Source organism: Anopheles arabiensis, chromosome X (assembly GCF_016920715.1).
Source record: "Anopheles arabiensis isolate DONGOLA chromosome X, AaraD3, whole genome shotgun sequence".
Taxonomy (NCBI): Eukaryota; Metazoa; Arthropoda; class Insecta; order Diptera; family Culicidae; genus Anopheles; species Anopheles arabiensis.
In genome coordinates this window covers 14,536,436-14,560,880 of record NC_053519.1, presented here as the reverse complement: position 1 = coordinate 14,560,880, position 24,445 = coordinate 14,536,436, and the positions used below count along the sequence as shown (strand labels likewise).

General features: G+C 46.0%; 1 protein-coding gene across 7 annotated transcripts in view; it reads right to left on the bottom strand.

Annotated features, from left to right (window-relative positions):
* Positions 1-24,445, bottom strand: part of LOC120905441 (serine-rich adhesin for platelets) — a 97,321-nt gene that overhangs the window by 48,366 nt on the left and 24,510 nt on the right. Inside the window, exon 1 of one of the 7 annotated variants that reach the window (XM_040316209.1) lies at positions 8,070-8,111. The exons of the other annotated variants lie outside the window; for them this stretch is intronic. The gene's annotated coding sequence lies outside the window, so the exon portion shown is untranslated. Of the gene's footprint in view, positions 1-8,069; positions 8,112-24,445 lie in introns of those variants that run through there. 7 annotated transcript variants of the gene reach the window in all.

Sequence of the window (24,445 nt, the reverse complement as noted above, 5' to 3'; positions counted from 1 at the left end):
CCTTTTTCCCATCACTAGTATGTATGTGCCCCTTCGATCTTTGTGGAGTCACCGTTCCTCCGTTCGTTTCCTACAGCGCTCACATCGCATGTATTGGTATGTTTCTCTATGTTGATCGGATGAATTTCTTCAGTTTGATTTAACTTCAAAAACTATTGTGAGTCGTAACACCCCGAATTCTTCATGGGAGTCAGAACTTCTTCCCTGTAGGTCCACTGCTTAGACGTTACACTCTCAAAATAGCATTTAATTGCAATTGCACCCTAAAACCTAAACATGATGCACATTTCATCATAAGAATGCATTGCAAAGCCGTTGTTGTTGGGCCCACCCATCGCGTGCGCATCAAAAGCATAAGCGCATCTCTCTTTTATTTATGCATTCCGATGGACGATTCTTGAACCCCTCGCACACCACACAACGACAACCGTAAACCTATTTTTCTCCCCCTTGATGTTGGGGGTTTCAATCGCTTCTGTTGTAAAAGAACTCGTGTCTCTCTGTGTGTGTGTGTGTGAGCAATGAAATGGGAAACAAACATGGGGTGTGCTGGCCTCCCCCCATTGCGCTATAACACATTCTGCAGGTCAAGCATATATAATTGCAGTTCGTCAACCCTTCTATTTGTTGCGCGAAAAGTGTACGGTTGTTGTCTTTGCCTATGCCGTTCCGCCAAGGTTCGGTGGGGGAAAGCATGATTGAATCATGCACACGAGAATCTTTCCAGTAACAATCACGCACACACACAGAAGTTGGAATGACAACGCGGCGGCGTTTGAGCAAAAGTTGTTTTTAACACGAAACCCCGGCCCAACCCCGGCATGTATGAAATAAACATTAGCGGCCGTTTCGGTTTGCCGGAAGATTGCATGAGTAGCGTCGGCACTATGGGTGTGTGTGTGTCGGGTTTGCTTAGAATTTTGCCAGCCGGAACCATATGCCGTGTATTGTTTTTTTTTAATTATAGTACGCTGGGGTGAAGGATGGAGCTGCTTTAGGGTTGCGAAGCGATCAAATCTAATAAACTCTTTCGAATGATTCTACAACGTATATGGGTTTGCCTTTATAAACAAACATTCCGAGTTTATCCCCACAGTTTGTTTTCCAGTTTGGCTTGCGAAGAGATCAAGTCGAATATAAACCTTCTCTGGAATGAATATTTAACATTATGAAGCATTTTGACACAAACATTTGCTGTCAATATATCCCCTTAGTGGATTTAGTAGTAGCCTCTTTCAGCACTTTTTGTTTCGAGATCGTCAGTTGATTGATGCTTCTTTTTTATGTAAATGCGAAAACAACACTGCTCTTTAAAACTGGGGCAGCAGAATGAACCAACAATCCAGAAATAAACGGTTTCCGAAGTTGAAAAAGTTCTGATTTCCAGCGCGATTAGAACCCTTGCCGATGCAAAGCCGCCTCAGTGCGTACATTCAACCTTTCACTTACACCAGCAGGACAGTACCGGAAGGCAGCGATTAAAAATCGATACCTATCTGCCGATCGCTAATCGATACAGTTTATTTACATTTTTCTAATTATTACTTTAACCATGAAAATGTTTTCCCTCGCTCGCAACCGGGCAATTTTCCTGTACCCGTACGACGACGACGTTGCTTCGACTCCTCCTCCCGCTAGTTATCAACCTCGTCGCGCTCCGTTCGCACTTCCTTCACGGCCGTTGTTTAAGTATGCAAGTAATGCGTAGGTGTTGCCGCTTCGCACCCGTCCCGCTAAGATATCATTTATGCCTGATCTTGAGTGACGCTTGGCCGTACCGGTGTTACCCAGTGTCGAGGGGGGGGGTTCCCTCTGCTTGCCTTTACCTAGTGCGCAAATAGAAATTAAAGTGAGTGGTGCCCGCACACCGCCCGCACCGAAAGGAAAAGTAGGAAGGTAACCTCCATCAGCCTCTGGCCGGAAGTGTGCGAAGGTGCAAATTGCCGGTTGGTGCGCCCCCCCGGGTTGGCGATTGCAATCTATATGTGTGAGCGCGCCCGCGACGAGAAAGCAGCTACGAAGGCGGGCACACACAAATCTGCAAGCTCATTACCGCATGCAGCATAATAATCTCCCCCCGGTAAGCCACCGCCAACAAAATCGCTTTTTTTTCTTCACTCCGCCCCGCCGTCCGTGTTTTTTTCTCACCCTCGCGCCTCTGCATTCGGGGGAAGCGGCATATTTTCTCCGCAATCTTTCATTTATTTCCACCCTTTTTTCCAGTAGCACCCGTTTTTTTTTGTCTTCCTCTACCGCTCCTTCTTCTAGGACGGATCTCGAAACGATCGAACTCATCAGCAACCACGCGGGAGCAGGGGGGGTTGCGGAGGTCTTTAGTGAAGCGTTTCGAGCAGCGGCTCTAAGCCGCAAGGCGCAAAGTGAAGCCTTTTTGCCACTTGCCAATTACTGACATTATGCACCTTTGCTTGCACACTCCCTCTCTTTTCTCTTTGCCCTTCCCCAATCCCCACACTCCACTAATAACTGCCCCCTTCTTGCAATGGGGGGAGCGGAGAAGGGTTTTTGCTGCCAGTACAAGAAGAGCAGGAAACCAAATCTTCACAAAACGAAATTAAAAGTGATTCTCCCTCCCCATTCGGGTCTCCAGAAGCGACCCGGCGGAGAGAAACTTACTTCCAGGGATTCCAATTAACCACGTGCTCAGTCGCCGGGATGGAGCGCGAGGCGTTTGAGACGGCCTAGGAGTGGGGGCCTGAACATGCCCGGGTGAAAATGAGCGCTTTGTGCCCAGTGTGAAAAGTGAAAAACGTCAACACTTGCGCCGACGGCGAGTGAATGCTTGCAAGCAAAAGTGTGCCTGTAGGAAATGTGGGAAATAATTAGTGACAGTGAACAAGTGTCGAGTGGGAGGCGCAGAGAGAGAAAGAGAGAGAGAGAGAGAGAGAGAGAGAGAGAGAGAGAGAGAGAGAGAGAGAATATAGCAAACGTCTAGCAACAGTTGCAGAGTGGCAGGGCAAGTGAAAGAGCTCAATCAACCAATGAAATAACAAGCTGCAAAAAGATGCAAACAACCTGCACACACATCGAAAACCAACCACACAAGCATACTCTATATGCAGATACAGATTGGAAACTGTGCAGCCCGAACGGGCACGGGCTTTGGTCAATGGGTTATAAAGAAAGGGCAGCTCGTAACGAACGAAGTACACACACAGAGTGCGCGCGTTCCCGTTTTGCTATTGTACACTTCACCCATTCGGGTGTTATGCTTCAAAGGCTCCCAAATCTCCCATCAATCCCCGGCGACAGGGAAGCAACAAGCAAAGAGGAAGTGATTTCGGAAGAGCAAACCCACATGACGCTCCAGCAGAGCCGAGCCATAGAGGGCAAGTTGAGCGTCCACAAATTATTGATGCAGGCGCGCATACAGGCGCGTCAACAATTTACTTATTTATTTATTTTCCCATCAGTGCAGCTTCAACAATACCACTTTACAACAAAAAAACACGAATGGAGAAAGAAACGGGGCAACCTCCCTGCTCCCTCCTCCTTCCCGGCAAAGGCGGCCCTTTCGCCGTTCGGGATGGTGCGGAATAGGAAATGGAGTAACGAACCATTGCTAACACTGTCTCGATTTCACTCGTTTCATAATCACATCGCGTACCGGCGGGCGACACACCACCACCACCACCACACAACACTGACACAGCATTAGCTGAACCGTGTGCGTGTGTGTGCATTTTCTCTCAACTCATCAGCTTTTGCCCTGCTGGTACGGGTACAAACCAAAACCAAAAAACAAAACAAAAAACATGCTACATGAAAATTTATGTTTTAAAAATAAACCATAACATCATCTGCGGCTCCTCTCCCTCCGTGGCACGGAGATGCGATGATGGTTGCGTTTGTGCAGCGAACAAAACCCCGCAACAGCAAGAATGAGACGCTGTTTTCCCTCCAAATCGTTAACGAGGAGCATCGGGTAGGAAATAACAGGCACCGAACCGAAGCAACAAAACCAGCCCGCCGGAGCGGCCCTCTTCAAAAACGCACACTGCAGCAGCAGGTTCGAATGTGTGTCCGATTGTTGGCCTGACCAATCGTCAGAGGCTGCCCCAAAAACCGCTCCAAAACCCTCGCATGCAGCCGGGTTTTTTTTTTGTTCATGTTTTTCTTTCTCTACGCGCTAACTTACTTCCGGAACGGCGCGCGGAAGAGAAAGTGACGCGCCTCCAAATAGGAACCGGGGAGGGAGGAAGGGGCTGTAGAGGTGTGGAATGCGTACACCCGAAAAATGGGCAAACAAGTGCAACGGCGTGAAGTGTAAGTTCAACTGGACTTTTTTTATTTCAAGTTTCGAAATGGGCGATGTGGCGCCCGCTAGCAATCAAAATGAATGGATGGGAGTGTTTTTTTGTTTTGTTTTTTTTTTTTTACTGTTACTGGTATGTTGCGCTTGTTGTCTCTGGAATGTCGTTAACGAAAATTAAATAAACTCAACACATGTTTCGACAGTGGCGTAAAGTGAGTGCGAGAGAGCAGCGATGGTTCTGTGATTAGTGACGAAGCGGCAGCTGCTGCTCAGAGTGCCCGCAAGTGCAATGAGTGTCGACGATCAGGTTATAAACAATGTTATATCAAATTGTTCATTTGTTGGCTTTACTATACGTTAAAGGGGAGTATGTAGAGACAAAGGAAAGATAAATTCGACCAACATAGTTTAAAATGTAACGTTCATTGCCTGTCTGCTTCAACTGAGTGCTCGTAGGGCACTAAAAATTCTTCTGTCATCTAAATTAAATTAAATTTATTGTATTTCTTGTTTGCTCATGAGTTTGTACACATCTTAAACCTCATTAGGCATTCATAATCCTTCATCATTTCTGAAATAATCGTTAGTGATAACTCACATAAATCACAAACGAGAAAATTCCACTCGTAAACACTAGTGTTGGATAAATCTGATTCAGATTCATGAATCACCCGGCGCTCTAACAGCAATCGAACACGACATCGAACATGAAAATTGTATGGGATTTGACATGTTCGATTTGTTGGTAGCGATTTGTTCGATTGCTGCTAGAGCGCTGGGTCAGACTGAATCTTTGAAATGTTTCAATGAATCTGAGTCCCGGTTGCAAAGATTCACGAATCTCAAAGATTCTCGAATCTCCAAATATTCTTGGATCACCAAAGATTGATGAATCTCAAAAGATTCATATCTCTAGGGATTCATGAATCCCAAGAGATTCATACATCTCCAAAAAATCATAGAGCTTGAGCTTCTCATTATTCTTCGTTTTGAAGCAACAACCTACATGGTCATGCCAGCCTATACAGGTTTTCGGTTGAAGAGGCGAAAGAACTCCGTTGGAGCCAAAGCCTCTATAAACTATTCCAACAACAACAACAACAGGTTTTCGGGACTTCTTGGCAAGTCCACGCAGCCAGATAGTTTGTTTTGCTACGGGGAGACGGTCCATGCGCGGCTTAAAGAACGTTTTTAAGATGTTGTTTAAGATGTTGGGGATGTTGTTTGGTGAGATCGCGCGAATTAGCTATTTTGCAAATTATACATCTCTATAGATTCATGAATCCCTGGAGATATATGAATATAATGGATTTATTAATCTTTTAGGCTCATGGATCTTTGAAGATTCATATAACTTTCGAGATTCACAAATCCTTGGAGATTCATGAATCTTTGAAGAGTCGATTCGAGATTCGAATCACTCATCACTGAAGATTCATATGAATGAATCCCATCGAAAGAGTCATGAAACCCAACACTAGTAAACACTAGACCTATCGGCGCCAACCATTTTGGCTGGAAATGCTTTAAATTGATGAACTAGCAATTAAGTAAAAGTTGTGATTTATCATAACTATTCAATAACCGTCTTATGTTCAAATAATTTAGCTCATTTAAATGTTTATTTATGGCAACGACAAGCTTAATAAAACATTTCACAACAGCCATTTTGTCATAAACGCTTGGTAGTTCTAGCATTGGGGCACTTTCCGTTTTAAGTTCGTTGGCTGAAATTTCAGCATGTCAGCTGTTTGCATTGTATAGCAGTTTTCGAGCTTATTCCAAGGTGTATGAATTTAGAAGGCTGATTTTTATCGCTTCTGCTTCTGAATAAAGATTGTAAGAGTATTTTGAGTATTCGTCCAGCCTCCAGAATGCTTGTTTGAGCAAAACTTTTCACCCATCCTGTCAAAAAGTGATATTCAAATTTGGTTATTAAAAACATGCTATGAGACAACCTGGACTAAATACACTTCGATTCTGGATTCCATCACCAGATGTCTTTAATGCACCCTGGGATAAATGTAAACACCACCTTGTTTTGCCATTTTTCGAGCAGGTACTCGAATCTAATTCTAGCTTTGAAGCTAGAATAATCTAGACTGAAAATTGCAGGCTAGTTTTATGTATGGTTTTGTATGGAGTGTTTACATGGTTTCAGACTCCAACTGTCAAACTCCATACAAAAAGCTGACTAGAATCGTGAAGGGCCACATTAATAGTAGTAAATGAGATGTTTTTGCTTAATTTTATTTTTAGTATCCAATTGGAAACACGTTAAAAATAATTTAGCTCATTACCAATGTTTTATTGAGCAACTAAAACCCATTTTGTCATAAATACTAAAACTCTTAGCAGATGCTAATAACTAATAACTAATAATTATTCGTTGAAAACGCTTCATATAACGTAATTTGCTCGTTGCTCGTGTGAAATCAAATCATCTACAGTTCTTCCATTAACTTTAACGCTATCCTCGTAAGTTACAACCTTTGCAACTCTAACGCGTACGACTAAATTGTAGCCCGAACGACGGCAATATAAACGTAAATTTGTTAAATGCAGAACCCTCTCCACCCCCTCAAAGGCTGACCCGTGCGCGCACCCCGCCCTACTGCTACTAATTTGTCGGTTTACTGTCCATTAAAACCGTGCCTTCCCAGCATGGTATGGTACGAATAATAGGGGTGAACCCAATTGGAAAACGCTTCCCATTCCACGCCCCATCGTTGTGTTCCCGCTGTAGAAGATCCCGAGACGCCCGATCTTCCGGGCACAACTGTGTTAACGGTCGTTTGGACCGATTCCCAGTTCGCCCGTTTCGTAGTGTGCGCACCACCGCCTCGGTCCTGTGTCTGTTTGCCAGTGCTTCCCCAAATAAATCATCTATTACGCTTGTGTGGCTGTGTGTCGCATACACGCCCGCCGTAAAGTGTTTTCAATTAGCGGCACACACAGAAACATAATTTAACGCAATGGAATGCAAACAAGCGAGCCTTTCTGGGCGATCGAGGGTGCGCAGCGTTCGAAGTGAACCTACAAAAGGGTACAACCATTTTATCTTTTGTATCTCTATCTCTCTCTTTCTTTCTATCTCTCTAAAGGCGGCAAACAACCTGATGGTCCTGTAATGCAATTTAATACATAAAATAATGGTAGTACACATTGCATATGAATCATTTTTTTTTTTATTCACGCCGACAGCTTCTTCATTCCAACCCTTCAAAGTTAAGACGAAACGTTGACCTCAAAGAAGATACAAAAATAAAACCCGTCAACTGACACAGAGCTGAAGGGAGAAAGCCAGTTAAAAAAGCAGACCTGACCCACAGCAGAGCGCTTGATAATAAAATTGAACCACAATCATACCGCACCTGAAAGCGCCTCATTTCCTTTCACACAGCGCGCGTTGCGGCGTAGAAAGTGCATAGGTGGCCACACACACACACACACACAACCCCCCGATTACCCCAGCACAGACCAAAAGGCCATAAATATCCGTTGCGCTTCCGAGCTTTTCCTTCTTTTCTTTTGGCAAAACTGCGCGTGCATGGGGCGCGGCACAACAACAAAAGAAATGAAAACGACACACACACGGGCAGTAAAGTTCATACCCCTCTCTCCGTTGGGCGGAGAGAGAGAGAGAGAGAGAGAGAGAGAGAGAGAGAGACAGGGCCGAGAGCCGAAACGGAAGCGACCACATGCATATCCCAAATTCATCTACAACACCCACCCTCTCTTCCATCATCCCTTCCAAACAGTTGGCATAAATAAATTCGATTAGATCGGTATTTACCCGCGAGCGGTCGTCTTCCAGCACCTCGAATACGTCCAGTACACTCACCTGCAAGTAGAAGTAGAGAAGCAAAATGAACGAAAAGTTATTAGAAAGGAATCAGTGCGACCAGCACACACACACATGAGTGGAGAAGACGAGAAAGAAAACTCTCGGCGAAGGGTCATTTATTTGATTTTATTATTTTCACCAAAACCCGGGGGCCGCCTCCTGGATCGACTGATCGAAATGAAATCATAATCATCTCCGAAATTACCTGCTGACCCTCCCCTCCCTCCCACTGTTGTGCACGGCCACTTTCTTTGAGGCGGCTGCGTTAGCCCAGCCGCCACGCTGGGCAACAGCAACAGCGCGAGTAGGGAGGAGAGATAAACCGATCGAACCACGATACTGCGATAGATTAATCGATGGCAAGCGACGAACCCGGGGGCTCCTTTTAGGACAATTTATTTAACAGGAAAGAAAGGCACGGGAAAGCAAAAACAATCTTAACAATCAATTTTGCTTGCCCATACGTTCCAAATGATCCGCCGGTTTACACGCCGGGAGGGGAGAGTTAAGCTTCCCCATTAAGGCTTCATTTCTTACGCCATTGCGGCGCGCCGCCACGTTTCCTAATCCTCGCCCGACGGCTTGGTCCTGGTAGTGAGGAGCAGGAGGGAGGAGCGCGTTGCAATTTGTTTCTAATTCTTCAAATCGATCTGCACCACCCGCCGACGAAGGGGCCGCTGCTGCTTGCGTCGATTGCGCAACGACGTCGATATATATTTTACCGCCCCGTGGCCCCGTTGGCTCCGGGAATTATCCGCTGGGGCTCGTGATTGAGGCAAGCTGTGACCTGCAGGCCTGAGGAGCTCGAGCAGGCACTTTTGTGTAGCTCCTGCAGTAACACAGCTCCTTTCATCAAGAGATGAAACAGAAAATGGATTCTGATGACAGAAACATCAAACTTCTCTCTCTCTCTCATACTTGTCCACCCTTATTGCAGCAGTTGCAGTCGAAAACTGTCTTTTCGGTCACGAAGATGATGTTTGCCACGGGGCGTGCAAACTCTCAACTCTTTTTTGCGGGAACTTTCTTCGGTGCACCGACTGACATCTTAACCTTGAAAAATCCAATGCCAGGCCGACTTTCTTGCGCGCTTTTTTATTGCCAAGACAAGACGGGTGGAGAAATTTTTGGAGCATGCCTTCTTTACCATTGCCGCGCGACGAGCACGGCGTAGACGACGAACTCCAAAATGAAAAAAAGACCAATATTGCACCGGTGGAAATTTTCCAACACACGCCCTCTAACCTCAATGTCATGTGCGTGTGCGTCTGTGTGTGTGTGGTACAGGGAGAAGTTACAGCGTGTGTCATAAAACGCGCTCCGGTAGCGCATAAAACGGTTGACCCGAATTTCCCCGTTTTTCTTCCCTTGAGGCCACCGCAGGGATTTTCGAACCTTTCTTCACGCTGCTCAACGCCTCCACCCAAACGCACTTTCCCTGGGTGCCCCCCCCCCCCCCCCTTCGGAGCACTGATTTTCCACCGTCACACGTCACACGGGGGTTAGTGTCAGAACTTCATCCTCATTTCGGCTGCGGTAAACGGAATTCGCACAGTGCTGTACGTATGCACCGGAAAACAGCGACGGAAAAGGGCTTGACGATGCGCCGTGGTACGCTGTGTGGTGGATCGCGTGCAAAATGGTAATATTAAGTTGCTAGAACCAAGCGAAAAGGGAAACTAAAGGGGTGCGTTCCGGTATAAGACCTTTGCATTTCCACCGTTCTTGACCCTTTGATATTTTGAGTTCAGTACACAATTTGTGCAAGCTCTGCTTGGGTATGGTTGTATGGTAACCTACAGAAAGTGTTGGAGCAAAAATGCGAACAACTCGTGAAGAATGGGGAAAAGAACGAGCGGCGTAACATGTAGGGAGAATTTAGAAACAATCGATAAATATGTCACCGGGCCACACAAACACACTCACACACAGCTACGTACCCTTGGATGCATTTCTTTACAGATTTGTGTTACAATCTGTAGTCTGTAATTCAGGCGAAAATTGAGACACCGTCCAAAATTGATGCTTTACAGAAAACCTAATAACTTAGCAATAGTAATGTGCTCTCTGGAGCGCATCCACGATTCCTATCCGACTCCGGTTATTGATACTCAGATTGGGACTCCAGCAATATCGGAATCACTAATTCTACCCCGAGTCAAAGTCGAAGTCATCCGGAGTTGGAGTCGTCCGGAGATTCTGAGAATAGACTTAGCAACAACAGGAATGCTTTACGACACCATCCTTCTACCGGTCGTTTCCAACTCCCAACGACTCCGGACGACTCTGACTCCGGATAACTCCAACTTCAAAATTGGATGACTTCGACTCCAACTCTGGATTACTCCGACTCCGGAGACCTCCGGACAGTGCCAGACGAACTCCACAACTCCTATCCGACTCCGGTTATTGATACTCAGATTGGGACTCCAGCAATATCGGAACCACTAATTCTTCCCAGAGTCAAATTCGAAGTCATCCGGAGATGGAGTCGTCCGGATTTTCTGAGAATAGGCTTAGCAACAACAGGAATGCGTTACGACACCATTCTTCTACCGATCTTTTCCAACTCCCAACGACTCCGGATGACTCCAACTCCAACTTTGGATGACTTCAACTTCAACTCCAGACAGCTCCGGACAACTCCAATCAGCTCCAGAAGATTTTGGACGGATCCGGATAATTCTAGTCGGACCTACTTTCCAGAGTCAATCCCGAAATTTTTGGAGTCGCATTGGAGTTGACTCCGAATGGATGCCAACTTTACCCATCATTACTTAGAAGCGCTAAGTCTAGCAGCAACAACTGCAATTGATGGATGATTGCTGTAATTGATACCCTGACTAGATGCAAATAGACATAAACAAAAACAAGCTACTGTGCGAAAAACAGTTGGAGCAATAATTACACGGCAAAGAATCAGCTTGAAAAGATCTGGAAAGTTGTGCGCTGAACAAAGTCCACTGTCGTAAAAAAAAATACATTAGGCCTATAATTGATATCAGAAAAAAAACATACACTTTTTCTGCCAATTAGCGCTCATCTTGGCGCTGTCCGTTTCTGTCAGTTGTGACATTTATGCTCTAGAAACGCCGCTTTTACAGGTTGAGTTGTCTCACAGACAGCACCGCTTTGTAGCTTGGGTGATCAAAACACGAAAAAAACACCATGACTTAAGATAAGCGCCCGAATATGACAGCCCTCACGCATTTATTCGCTGCTTATCGCTTTCCCGTGTGTGAATTATGGGTCCAAGTGTGTGTTGTGGCACTCCTGGGGAGACTTTTTCTTTGCTTTTCTGTTGAATAATGAAGAGCAGCAAGTCAATTTGAAGTAATTATTTCCCATTTCCAGGGTCACAACATGCGGGTCGATTTTTGCCCCCTTTTGTTCTTGCATCACCCCACCACCCACCAAGAGGCACTGTGTGTAACAGAAGAAAAAAAAATTAAAAACATTGGCAACACTTTCCAATTAGCCATCGATTGGTGTGTGTGTGTGCATGGAAGGAAGAGAAGCGAAAAACAAACGGTTCGGTTTCCGGTTTCCAAATACGCGTTTGCAACCCGAACCACCCCCACCCCGTTCGGCCCTGTTCTTGACCCTCTCGTGTATCCAAAACCTCCCACCACATCACTCTCTTCGCCCCCGACTGGCATGAAAGGAATGTCCGCAACGCCTCGCGCCCAACAGAATCACACTGAGTGTCCCCCCAGCGATGTATCTGTGTGCGTAAACGGTACGGAAGGGGGGCGTTTGGGGCGAAGGACCATCCGTAAGTTGATTAATTAAAACCGATGCCGAACCATTTTCGCATTCCACGGTGCCACGCGACCGTAACGGAAAAAGAACGCGAAGTGGAGAGGCGCACGATGCAATCGGGTTGGTTTGGGCGAGCGCAGGAGGAGACGAGAAAAATCAATAACCCACCGCCCGTTCCACAACAGTGGCAGATAGACACACACGCACACACACACACATTGACGGAAGGCAAAATGATTAATTTTCCAGCTGCACTTGCTGTAACCTGGCTGGGGCCGCGTTGGAGTTATAGCCACAGCTTCGATTTTCCATTACTTTCGCGATAATCAATAATAAAGCTTTAGCGGACTCCAAAAAAAAAAATGAAGGAACAATAAAATATTTTTTTTAATGAAACATGACACGCTTCTTAATTGGAAGGGAGGAGGAGAAAGCGGTCTTTCTCTCTCACTCGCTCACACACACACACACGGTAAACGTCACACGGTATGGAATGTCGAGTCGAGCCGAATTTGGCGGTATTTTATTCGATTTCCTGGTGAGCGAGATCCACGATAGGTTTCTTCCACCGTTCGCTGCCACTCAATGCGCCAGTTTCGTCATACGTTTGTTCGTGGCACTCCAAAAATAGCAAACCCTGCCTTTCCTCGCACAAATGTCCAAGGAAATTAGACCGTGGTGCCGCCGCCACCGCATGCGTCGAACCAATCATCAGCCATCGGGGGTCGTAATCCAGGGCCTTCGAATTTTTGTTTGACGATGTGTATCCGATTCAATCGAGTCGTTTTCAATTTTCGCGGCTCGCGGGTCTTCGCAAACGCTTTTCTTTTCGCGCGCGCGCAAGCACGCTGATGCTCATCTCTAACGTCACACACGCAAGCGGAGTGGTTGCCGTTAAAGTTAAAGAGGAAAAGCGCGCTGAAGACGACCCACTGTCGGTTGTTTGGTTCAAATCGGGCAGCAACAGAGTAACAATGATTATGTGCGCGATCGGGCTCCGCAGTCATGTAACGGTGACGCGGCCGCATGTTAACGGGGCCAGCCAGCAAACAGAGAGCGATGTGCGCGTGATGCCATCGGCAAAACAATATAATCGACAGGTGACATCAACACTGGCGTAAGCGAAAAACCTTTTACACGCCAATCGAACTGTGACAATCGGGCAAAGGGGGTTTGGGATTTTTCATGTGCACAATTGCAAGCAAGGTGGATAATTGTACCTGCACGGGCATGCATGCATAGCTCTGATAACTCTCCTCGGACACATTGGATGCCAAAATCTAGGCAACTATGTGCTTGTGCAATTAACTGATTTCGTCCTATTTGGTGATATAATGCAAAAAAAAACTTTTTAAATTGTAAAATAGTATTTCAAACACTTCCTTGACAATGCTTCAGTAGTAAATTTCAATAAAATATGAGCAAAGAAGCTGATGCAGCAAACAACCAATCAGAATTTGTTTACATTTCGGTTGAGATGAAATTCGAGCTCAGTTAATTTTTACTTAATCAAATTAGACAATTTCATCCGTGTAGTTGGTCAAGCTGTCTAACAAAGGCCGTAAGGCTGAATTTAGACACTTGTTGGGGTACATTATCTAATAACAATTATTAGACAATTATTAGACAGATTAAGACAATAAGTCTAGTTAGGATTATTAGACACTTTTCGTACGGCTATTAGACACTAAGTCTAATAAATCTTACAGGGTTTTCCATTCCAATTAACAACTGTCCACAGTCAACTAGCAATCCTCGATTTGAAAAACACGATTGTCTACCACTTACAAACAAGTCAAGCCGTTTTTGGTACACTGTCCATTTCAATTTCACAATTGTCGTCTTCGAAAACACACGTCAGATGCGGCACGGGTTGTTTTGGTTTTGGCTGGAACGTGTATCACTTGATGTTAGGACAGCTGAGCAAAATGGACATGCTAGGCATTTTATGTATACTTTAATCTTTCAACACAATGCAGAAATTTTGACATTTATCGGTGCTTTTACTTGTAGCCAGTGAAAAAAAATTACAACGTCCCAAAATAACCTAAAAACTGTAACGATCCAAGAATAACTAAAACCAAATGATAAAACTGTTTAACATGTCCAAATTGCTCAGCTTTCCCATATTCTGATATTCAATCAAAACCTGTTTACAACATGGTTCAATTCTTACAGACAAGTGATACACGTTCCAGCCAAACCCGTGCCGCATCTGACGTGTGTTTTCGAAGACGACAATTGTGAAATTGAAATGGACAGTGTACCAAAAACGGCTTGACTTGTTTGTAAGTGGTAGACAATCGTGTTTTTCAAATCGAGGATTGCTAGTTGACTGTGGACAGTTGTTAATTGGAATGGAAAACCCTGTATTAGACACAAAAAAGACAACAATTCGATTAGTCGTCCAATAACACGGGACCTGTCAATTAATTGACAGTTATTGGGATCGGTTGTCTTTTTATTTTGATTTTGGCTGGTTGGGAAGTTCATACAATAAATAGATGGATTCTAAAGACGTCTTTATTGTAGAATATGGAGCGAAAACAGAATTAACTAGAAATAGTTCTTTAAAATGACGAAAAAGTGAAATAAAGCAAAAACTGCTGACATTTCAGAACTGCCAATATTATTTGTGTACATAAAATGTTTATGTACATCCCAGCCCAGCTTAAGCAATACTCTTTCCACCGCCCAAGGTCAGAGCGCAAAACTGAAAGCATTAAAACTGTGCCCTTTAAATGCTTTGGGGCATACATAATTTAACCCCAAAAAACCCATTCACACACGCACACACACACACACCGGTGCTCAGCTAGTAAGTTTTCGCAAAGGTGAGGAAAAAAAGGGACAGTGAAAAATTGGCGGAAACTTTGGCGACTGTCCGCACAACACGCTTTGGGGTCATCGTGTCGTGATGGACGACATCGGCGACGCATGATGCGACATAAATGCTCGCGAGCGCGTAACCAGGCTGATGTATGTGAACCGGGGAGTGGGCTTACATGAGCATACCAAAATGAGGAGGTTTTGCTGCCTTGGTTGCTGTAATTCTTCTTCGCTCGATGCAACCACACGATGTTTTGGCTTGCACAAAACTGTTTAGGTTGTGTGTGTGTATGTGTGTGTGTGTGTGTGTGTGTGTGTGTGTGTGTGTGTGTGTGTGTGTGTGTGTGTGTGTGTGTGTGTGTGTGTGTGTGTGTGTGTGTGTGTGTGTGTGTGTGTGTGTTGTGTGAGTGTGTTAATAATTTATATGCATCATGCTCACTTATGTTACGGTAAACGATTAATTCGTCCATCACAACAGCAAACAAACCCCGGCCTCCCCTGTTTGGGGTGCCAAGATCTCATCACCATCGGCGATATGGATCGCGCACAGCAGGCACGGTGGTGGGCAAGCGAAGGAAGAGGATAATGGGGAAGCGAAGGAGGGCAGGAGGGGCAGGAAATGAACCATCATTACGTTAGCCGTCTCCTTGGGCCAATCTCGCGCAAAACCAACAACCTCCAAATCGCGCCTTATCACGTAACAATCGCCGCAAAGCGTTCGCGTGCATCCATCGCAACCTCTCTTGCGCTGCCTCCTGCTGTCTGTGTGTGTGTGCGTTGGTGTCTTCTTTCCTTTTCTTGTTTTGGCTCTCAATTTTTCCCGAAGCGAAAACATGCGCCCGCAAAAAAAAACAACAAAAAAAAAACATTATAAATGCTGGCACAGCTCTAGGGCTGCCACACACCACCGAGCGCCACAGCGATATTTCGATTGCGCAACGCGGAACGGCCGCCCAGAACAATCTTGCGAGCGTGCGCGCGCGCAGCGGGCTTTGGATTGGGGCGTCGGATGCAATTAACATTAACCGGCGGCGTCGAACGATGACGCGCGAGCGTCTTCGAGACAGGCTGGCGCAGCAGCAGCAGCACCGATGGACGGCTTCCGGTTATGGCGATTAGTTTTGCCACTGGCGGGAAGGGGAGGGAGTAATGCCATCGCGCTCGCCATTAGTATTGTCACAAAACGATGCTATTGTTCATGCTGGTAACCACCGCCGTGCGCGCTCGTGTGCTACGAGAGGAAAAGCGTGCTGCCCTAGGGGGGGGGGGGGGGGGGGGGGGGGAGCGAGCGACGACTCATTACGTGGCCGAAAAGTGGATGGAAACTAATGCTGCACGCGGCGACAGTGGCGACACACCGAGCGCGCGACGGTTTTGAAATATCTGAAACGATCAAACGATCGGCCATCACACACGTCGTTGCGGAAAAAGACGTCTACAAGCGTACGCGTGTGTGTGTGTGTGTGTGTGTGTGTGTAATTTAGGATGTTATTCAATCAGCTTATCCACCTTTGGAGGCCACTGCATATTATGCTGCGTGCTGTGGCAATAATGTAAAACAAAACCACAAAGCAGAAAAGCGTCTGTTTCATCGACGAAACCTTCAGGCAGGACGATCATTGCTGCAAGTTCTAGATAGTCGGTGCGTTGTTCACTATTAGAATCGCGTGCACTTTTTTAGTGAATTGGTGAATACTATTCAGTGAATACTATTCAGAATCAGAAAATAACTTAATAATATATCCTAATAATAGGTTTTTTTTTTTCAATAATTGTTGTAGAGTATCATTTCTTAACCAGTTATTCAAGTCGCTGAATAAAACATGCAGTCAAACTCATAATACGTGGCTTTTTTAAACCATAATAAGGTCGTTGATGTGGTTATTATTTGCTTTTTGTGTATTGAGCAACAACATTTCATCGTCTAATTCGTAGTTTTCGACCAAAAAAACAAGAAAAATGTTATTTAGATATGACAAAATTCCAATTCCTTTTTAACATCGCTTCAAATTTCACATTAGAATTAATATTATATTATATTATTAATATAAACTAAACTACTGATTCATTAATACAGGTATGATCTCTCCCACAAGATGAACTCCCAGTTCGGGTTTCAGGTGGAAACAGATTTCAGCGCTGTCAATGAAATTTCTTGAACGCATCTAATAGAGATGGCAGAAATACTTCAAAAACGACAGACTGGGAAAATTTGGTACATAAACATATAGTTCCTAGTACCAAATTCTGCTCCAACACCATTCTAATGCGATTTTTCTGGGGGTTCTTAATACACGGTGCGTTGCTACGCTAGCGATGGTTACATTTTAGGTTTGCACGATGACTATATTGAACTTCCCCTCTTTCCGCTGACATACAAATGTTTGCCAACTATTAGCCGATACAAACACCCTTTGACCCCTTTGGTTTGCAGGATTATGTAGGTAGATGGCGACACTGTCGGAGCAATTGAAGATGGCACTTTGGATGGTTTGTGGAGCAACTAAGGTGTTGCGCAAATTGCCTATATTTTGGGGGCATTTGAATCCTTTTTATAACACAAACTATAAAAACAACTGTAACTTTTTTTTTTATTTTACAGTAACTTTTTGCTCTATAGCATAAGAAATGAAAATGTTCTAACACAATTCAACCTGCTGAGCAGCAGCTTCATACTGTTTCCACATTCCAGCCTCGCCCAGTTAGCATGAATAACTCCCTAGCAACATCACGTACACACACACACACTACTCCACCACTTCGAATCTGCTCGCTTTTGCAATTGTATAATAATAGCCGTTGACGTTGCGTTTTATTAGCACCTCGCCAGCAAAAAAAAAAAGCCCACCGCACCGTCAATATTTCGCTGAATCATGAAACGGTAACACACACGGGGTGTCGTATTACTTCCGCGCCAGCTTAGAGTGATAAAATAGCGCAAAATTCCCCCCGCGGCCGAAACCGCCAAAACAATCCACCCACGATAGCGCACACCCGCACACGTAGAAAACAACAACAGCGGTTTCGCAGGTGTAGATGGCTTATCAACATCGCAACAGGAAAGCCGCGAGCCGAGTGCGCACGCACAGCACCACTTTCACATTGCCGGGAAAAGCGATCGAGAAACTTGCCGCCGCCGCTGAAGAAGCAAAACAAGCCCGGAGGAGGCTAACCTTTCTCGCCCGGCTTAAAGGTCGCACACACACACACACACCCGCAGAGCATACACGGTAGTGGTGAATAATTAACATACTAACCTCGCGCGCGCGCGCGCGCGCTCGCTCGTGTATGAAGACACACATCAAGATCAAATGTAATATGGGGTCGCGGCTGTCGTCTCTCTTTGCGCGATGCACACAGACGTACCATCACACGTCACTCTCACTAAGGGCGTAATGTTTGCTCTCTTCTCCTCCCCACCCACCTCCCGCAGAGCATAACCCACCAGGTTTGGCCAGAAGAAGCGCCAGCAAAGCGACCTTTTTCTTCTTGAACAACTCCGCTTTCTACCTTTTTTTTTGCGACACCGAAACCAGGCATACACGGGACGGTGTGCTGAGAGGGGAGGGGGGGGGTCAAAAGGGCAGGAAAATAATTACACGGCTCAGATGCAGCGCGGGCCTTCCTTCAGCGGCAACTGTGAGGCGTTGCAACAAGCGGAAAAGAAAGCAAATGAAAGTAAGCCGAACTGCGCGCACACACACACACACACACACACGACAACGTTCGAGATAATAATGCACACCACCGTGATTGAAAGGCACACGGGTGCATGCATACAGATGAAGATGCTCAACTGTAGCTCACATTGGACATTTTCTTAATGAGATTTTAGAACTCCAATCGGTTGAAGTGGTTTTCCAGTTTCAATGACAAAATCTTTACTGGAAAAATGTTTGTTGTATTCACACAAGCTATTTGAATAAAAATGCTGATTTTATTTCGCAGTATCAACTGAAAATCCATTTTAAAACATTGCCTCAAGATACGCTGACCGTTTTCCATCGCTGAACAGTAAAAAAAAAACTCCACCCATAATGATTTGAAGCGGGTCACATCCCCCCCAGCATGGGATGGAAGCCAATTAAATAATTACAACAACAACAAAAACTCCATTAATACAATGACAAACGCATGAATCCATCAATGCGCGAGGAATGTGGGCATAGCAACACACAAATCAAAAAAACAAAATAGCAAAATTGCCCCAACTGCTTGTCTCTTGGTTGGACACCACCCCTCCCATTAAGGCCACCGAAAAGGATCTCTTGCGAACACACAGCGATCATAGCCCTCGGCCGAGTGAATCACCCGACGTGTTTCCCGCGGCTGTGTGTGCACGTTCCCGTCATGCTTCCTCTATTGTGCCGGTGCTTTTTGCTTCCAATTTATATTTGCTTCCTTTTTTATTAGCATTTTTTGTTTCGACACAACCCTCCCCAGACACCCTGTGCCTGCCGCAAGAGGTATAATGCGAAAAGTTGGAAGCGAAAAGAAGCGGGTATGACGCAGCGAAAATACAAAAAAAAAACAGTTCCGAGACGCGCGACACCAGGTCCGACTGGCCGTTTACGGTGCACGATTTAAATGCGGAGGTTTGCGTGCGTCTGTACAGGCCTTTTTTTTTTTTTTTGAGGGACAGATATTAAGGAAAGGAAGTCCGTCAAGGTTGCTTTAAATGGTGAGCCACACGCGCAGGGCCGCGTGTGTTTCGCTAAAGCTTCCCCGTCGCCGCCAGTCGCGAACGAGAGCACACCACACATCGCATTGACAATTGGCTAGCTTAATTCACCCACACACACACACATACATACATAAACACGTTTTGGGAACGAAAGTTTCAGCTGCCCAATTCATGGCCGTTTAAGTAGCCAGCAGAGAGAGAGAGAGAAAAAACAGTATTTCAAATAATTGCAATTTATTATTTTAACTCAAAGTTAGGAAGAAACAATCAGATTTGTTCGAGCAAAATTATTCCAAAATTCCAATTGGGATAAATCTAATTTGCCTCTCTCATCAAGCAAAACCCGATTGCATAAGTGTCTGCGTATGAGTGTGTGTGTGTGTTTGTGTTAAAATAGGGCAAGGTAAGTGGCGTTCCCAAAAACGGAAATGCATCATATGTCGTCGAGGGAATGTAGGCATAAACAGCCCCCAGGCAGGTGCATTTTGCGACGAGGCAGCAAGGGTGGATAATATCCTCGCACGCACAGGCAACGAACTTGAGACACCGTAGACTCGATATTTCGCCCCTTTCTTCCCAGTGCGCCCTGGTTTGCATTTCAACACAAAGTGCACATCCTTGGGCGAGATTGTTTTTCGCTTTTGTAGCATAATTAAAAGAAGATAATAATAAAAATTAAACATACAGAGAGCTGCCTGCTTCCCAGCGGATGTCGCAGCACAGGAACTCCAAACCGGTACCGAACCGAACCGGTCTGGCGGGAAAGGAAGCAGCACAAACCGCAGAAGCGCTCCGAGAGGCTGGAAGGTAAACCTGCAGGCCTGATTCGAGCCGCCGCATCTGCTGCGCTCTGCTTTCGTGACACACTAAGCGTCCCACATCATCAAATCAAAAGCGAAGTCGCATATAGTGCGCCTGTCACACGGCGGAGAGAAAGTGTTTGGATGTTTGGAGAGCACAGGGGAAAAGAAAAAAAAAACAGCATTTAAAAACAGGGACAATGTGGCATAGCTGTGTAACAGATACACCGGATAGAAGAGGAGGAGCGGGACCACCGGACGACAGGGCACGCGCACTCATAACGCATCACAAATCAGTGTGCGCGATTAATTGCTGCTGCGGCTCTCATGCAACGCGACAGCGTGTAATGCTCGCCAAAGTAGGTAGAGAAAGGGGGAGGGGCACTAGGAATGTCATTAAAGGTATTAATCAAGCTCAGCAAAACCGACCACCGGCCAGTGAAAGGAAAACTCGGTCAGGAGTTTCAGGAAGACGAGCCCGTACTCGTTTCATCAACGGTTATTAGCATCCGTTGCGGCGTGCTGAAGCCGAATAGTGCTGGTGAAAGCCGCTCATCTTCCGGTACAGGGGTGGGGTTAAGGGAAGCATATTAAGGTTCTTTGCTTTCGATCCTTGGAGCTCAATTGAGTGTGTTTTAATGGCAATTGGGTTTGAGTATGAAAAGCACGCTGCTTTGGATTGGTTCATTTGGTCCTTCGAGCCGGATTGCAGGGTTTCTCTAGCCAGTTACACATCGCAAACATCATTTGTAAGCTTTAAACATCACTTTTTAGTTCAAAACTGGGATTTTATTGCGAAATATCTGTCAAACATAGTATAAGCGACGAACCTGAAACCGTTTCAGTATTGTTTGAAATATATTTTACGTGTTCAACTGAAGATTTGAGATCTTTCTAAGTGCACCGTTTGCTCGCTGCCTTTCTTTATCTAATCAGCTCTGGCGACAGGCACGACCTTACAGTTAGATCTAACAAAAAGTAAATTCCACAAACAAAATAACAAAAAAAAACATTCCGAATCATTGCCACCAACCAAACACGCTCGTCACAGACTGTTGGTTTCATTCTTCTCGCCGTCTAAACTAGCAAACTCACACAGCCAAGCACACGCACACACACACACCATGAGAATACGCCCAAATCGATCAATTAAACAAAAAAAAGGTGATCGTGCGCGCGAAGCCTTGCTGCGGGAGCCGCACACTAATGGCAACCCTCAAAAAACCCCTTCCTCCCCCATCCCAGCCCGCGCTCGAGGCGGGCCTGCCGAAGGTTGCCACGCCACCCCGGCGACCGTCTCCACCGGGCAACTGTTGCAACTCCTCGACCCGTACGCAATGTGCGGTCGGCCGCCACACGGCGCTACATACCACGGAGAGCCGCGCGCAACATGATGGTTTCACATGTAATGTAAGCAGCAGCACACGTGGGGAAGCCAAAGCAAGAGAGCACACGAGCAGAAAAAAAACACACACACACACACACAGCGGCTGCCGAGCTGCAGAAACTGCACGTTCGAATCGCCTACATGAATCACAAACGATGATCGTCGTGGTGTGGTGGTGTGGCAAACGCGGGGAATGAGGTGCGCGCAATCAACGATGGCCGCTTGGCAAGTTCGCTGCCTGCTCGGCATTCGATTGCATACAGGAGGCGCGCTCTGGTGCCGTTCATTTGCACAGTAGAGTAGTCGAAGAAGAAGAAGGGGACCAAATGAACGAAATAGCATAAAAACAACCTCCGCCGAGCACGGCGGAGTACCATACCGGACGGTGGTTGAATTTAAGCACACACACACACACACACAGAGGCATATGCAGAACCGTTCAGATAAATCAGACATAACAACCCCGAACAGAAGGAAGCCAGACACACAGCTCTCGGATTGGAAATGAGATTTTAATTAGTTCCGTAAAACGAGGCACAACTAGCCAGGCAGGCTAGGCAGGCAGGCAGGTTGTGATTGGTGGGGGAGGGGGCATGGGGAGCACATTCCCCCTCGCGGGGGAAAGAGGCGCAGCAGAAGAAGCAGCACACCGAGAACAATAAATGTGCTACGTGCCCATCATCGGCAGGTACAGCACTACCATTTACTATCATTCAAAGTGTGTTTCCCCTTCGCTTGATTTTCCGCGTCTGCGAGTGTGTCTCTATATATGTGTGTGTGTGTGTTTTTTTTTTTTATTTGCCCTCCCCCCCCCTCTCTCGCATACTAAGCCTTCGCCTTCGCCGTTCGGCAGCACCGAAACCGAACAAAAGACTTCAACTCGGATTCACATTCCGAGCGCGATGCAAGCGACGAACCCGCGCTCCGTTCGATTTTGGTTCAACCCGCGCCGTGTTGGATGATGTCGCCGTCACACACAGGGTGTGCGAGCCGCTTCATTATTCATTAGTGCACCACATCGACCACATCTTCTCTGTAGGCTACGAAATTCTTACTCCTGGCTACGAAACTGATAAAATAAAGACCACCTTTAACCTATCCCACAGTGCGCGCACGCAGCAGCGCTGTAGCAGCCACCACATATGCAACCCAGGCATGTCACTTTGTCACTATGGCGGGCCCGGTTCGATAAGTGATTGTGCGCACGTAGTTGACACCAAAAAAGGTAGCACCATCGCAGGAAAAAAACAAAAAACAAAATTAAACAAAAACGCATCAAGCGAACGTTCCACCGCCGCTCGCGGCTCTTATCGAGAGTTTTGTAGCTTTTTTTGTGTTGTTGTTGGTTTGTTGGGATGGATGGGGAAAGCTAAGCAACGCTTCAAACACACACACACACACACACATACACACACATGCACAACGAAAATCCAATCCACCCTACCCCTTTCGAGCTCCCTTTGCCCTGCTGGCCCCACGAAGAATATAGCTCGGTTACGGATTTGCGATTGCAATACCGACACACTCACGCCCCCCCGCGCTGCGCAAACCAAAATGGCACGATTTTACCGAGCTGCAGCGGAGGTACGAAGGGAGTGAGGGGAAGTCATGGTAGCGTCATCATGGGCACGAATTATGTGCACCGCCAAGCGTGTATACGTGAGAGCGAAGCGATTTTTTCTGTTTCGCTTCTTTGATGAAACCTACAAGAGAAAAAAAAAGCCTATGTGACCCTCCCTTGAGCGGGTCTTTATTAGTAGGAGAGGTTGCAACAGTGCCACCAAAGCAAGACGTACGGTTTTAGCCGACTTCCTCTCCAGGCGCACATATTACAATGCATCAGCTTCTTATCTGATAGCATTTTTGCCGTTCGATTAGACGGCTTGTTCGGTTCGTCGCTTGGTGAAGCTTTTTTTTTCTTTTGTGTGTGAAATCAACAGTTAATTTTCGTTGTTTGCTTGTTGTATTTTATTTCCCATCCAAATAATGTCGGCTGCCGAGCGATAAGGGACAGTTTGATAATGTGTACCCCACCCCTCCTTTGCGCTTTGTGCGCTGCGAGGCGCACCACAGATTCCGACTGTGGTGACAGCAGGCAAACAACGAAAAAAAGCGCACCACCTAAACCGCACCACCACCGCCTTTAACGGCCAAGATTGGCTCGGGTCGATCAGGCCCCGAGTCGACCGGGAGATGGAATTTGTCGCTAGCAATTTACGGTGGCCCCATTTCATTTCTACCCTCCTATTTTTTGCAGTCTGATTCTTCCCCAACCGCCGCCGAGAGCGAACTGCTGTTTTGCTCTTTATAGTAGCGTTCTTTTTTTTTTTTTGTTGATCTCATTTCTGCTTGTGTGCGTGTCTGTGGGTTTGAAACGAACGTGACAATTGTGACGGAACCGCCATAATAGAACACAAAGTGTAGGAATTAACGTTCCAGTAACAGCAGCAACAGCTAGTACAAAAAAAAACCCTTTCCAGTTCGCACACTGCCTGTGCAAAAAAAATCTGCCACCAGCAATATCACGGATGTTACACACCAATCTCTGGGCGCTTTGAGAGCGCGGTACGCTTTATCGCCGCTGTTCACTAAGCGCGCGAGTGTGCGATCGTTACTTAAAAGTAATCAATGAATACACGGGCAATGATTTCTTAGGAACAGCATCAAATGCAGTACACGATTAAACATTATTTAAGTTCGCTTCTCTCTGCTTCCAGCTTCTGCTGATAGACTAGAGCAGTGATGGGAACTGTGTGATAGTTGAGACTCGACGCAATGGCTATAGACACCGGAGGCAGAACTTCACACTCGGAATATGTCTCAAGTCCCAGACGATACTCCCAGACGTTAGGTTGCTGAATTC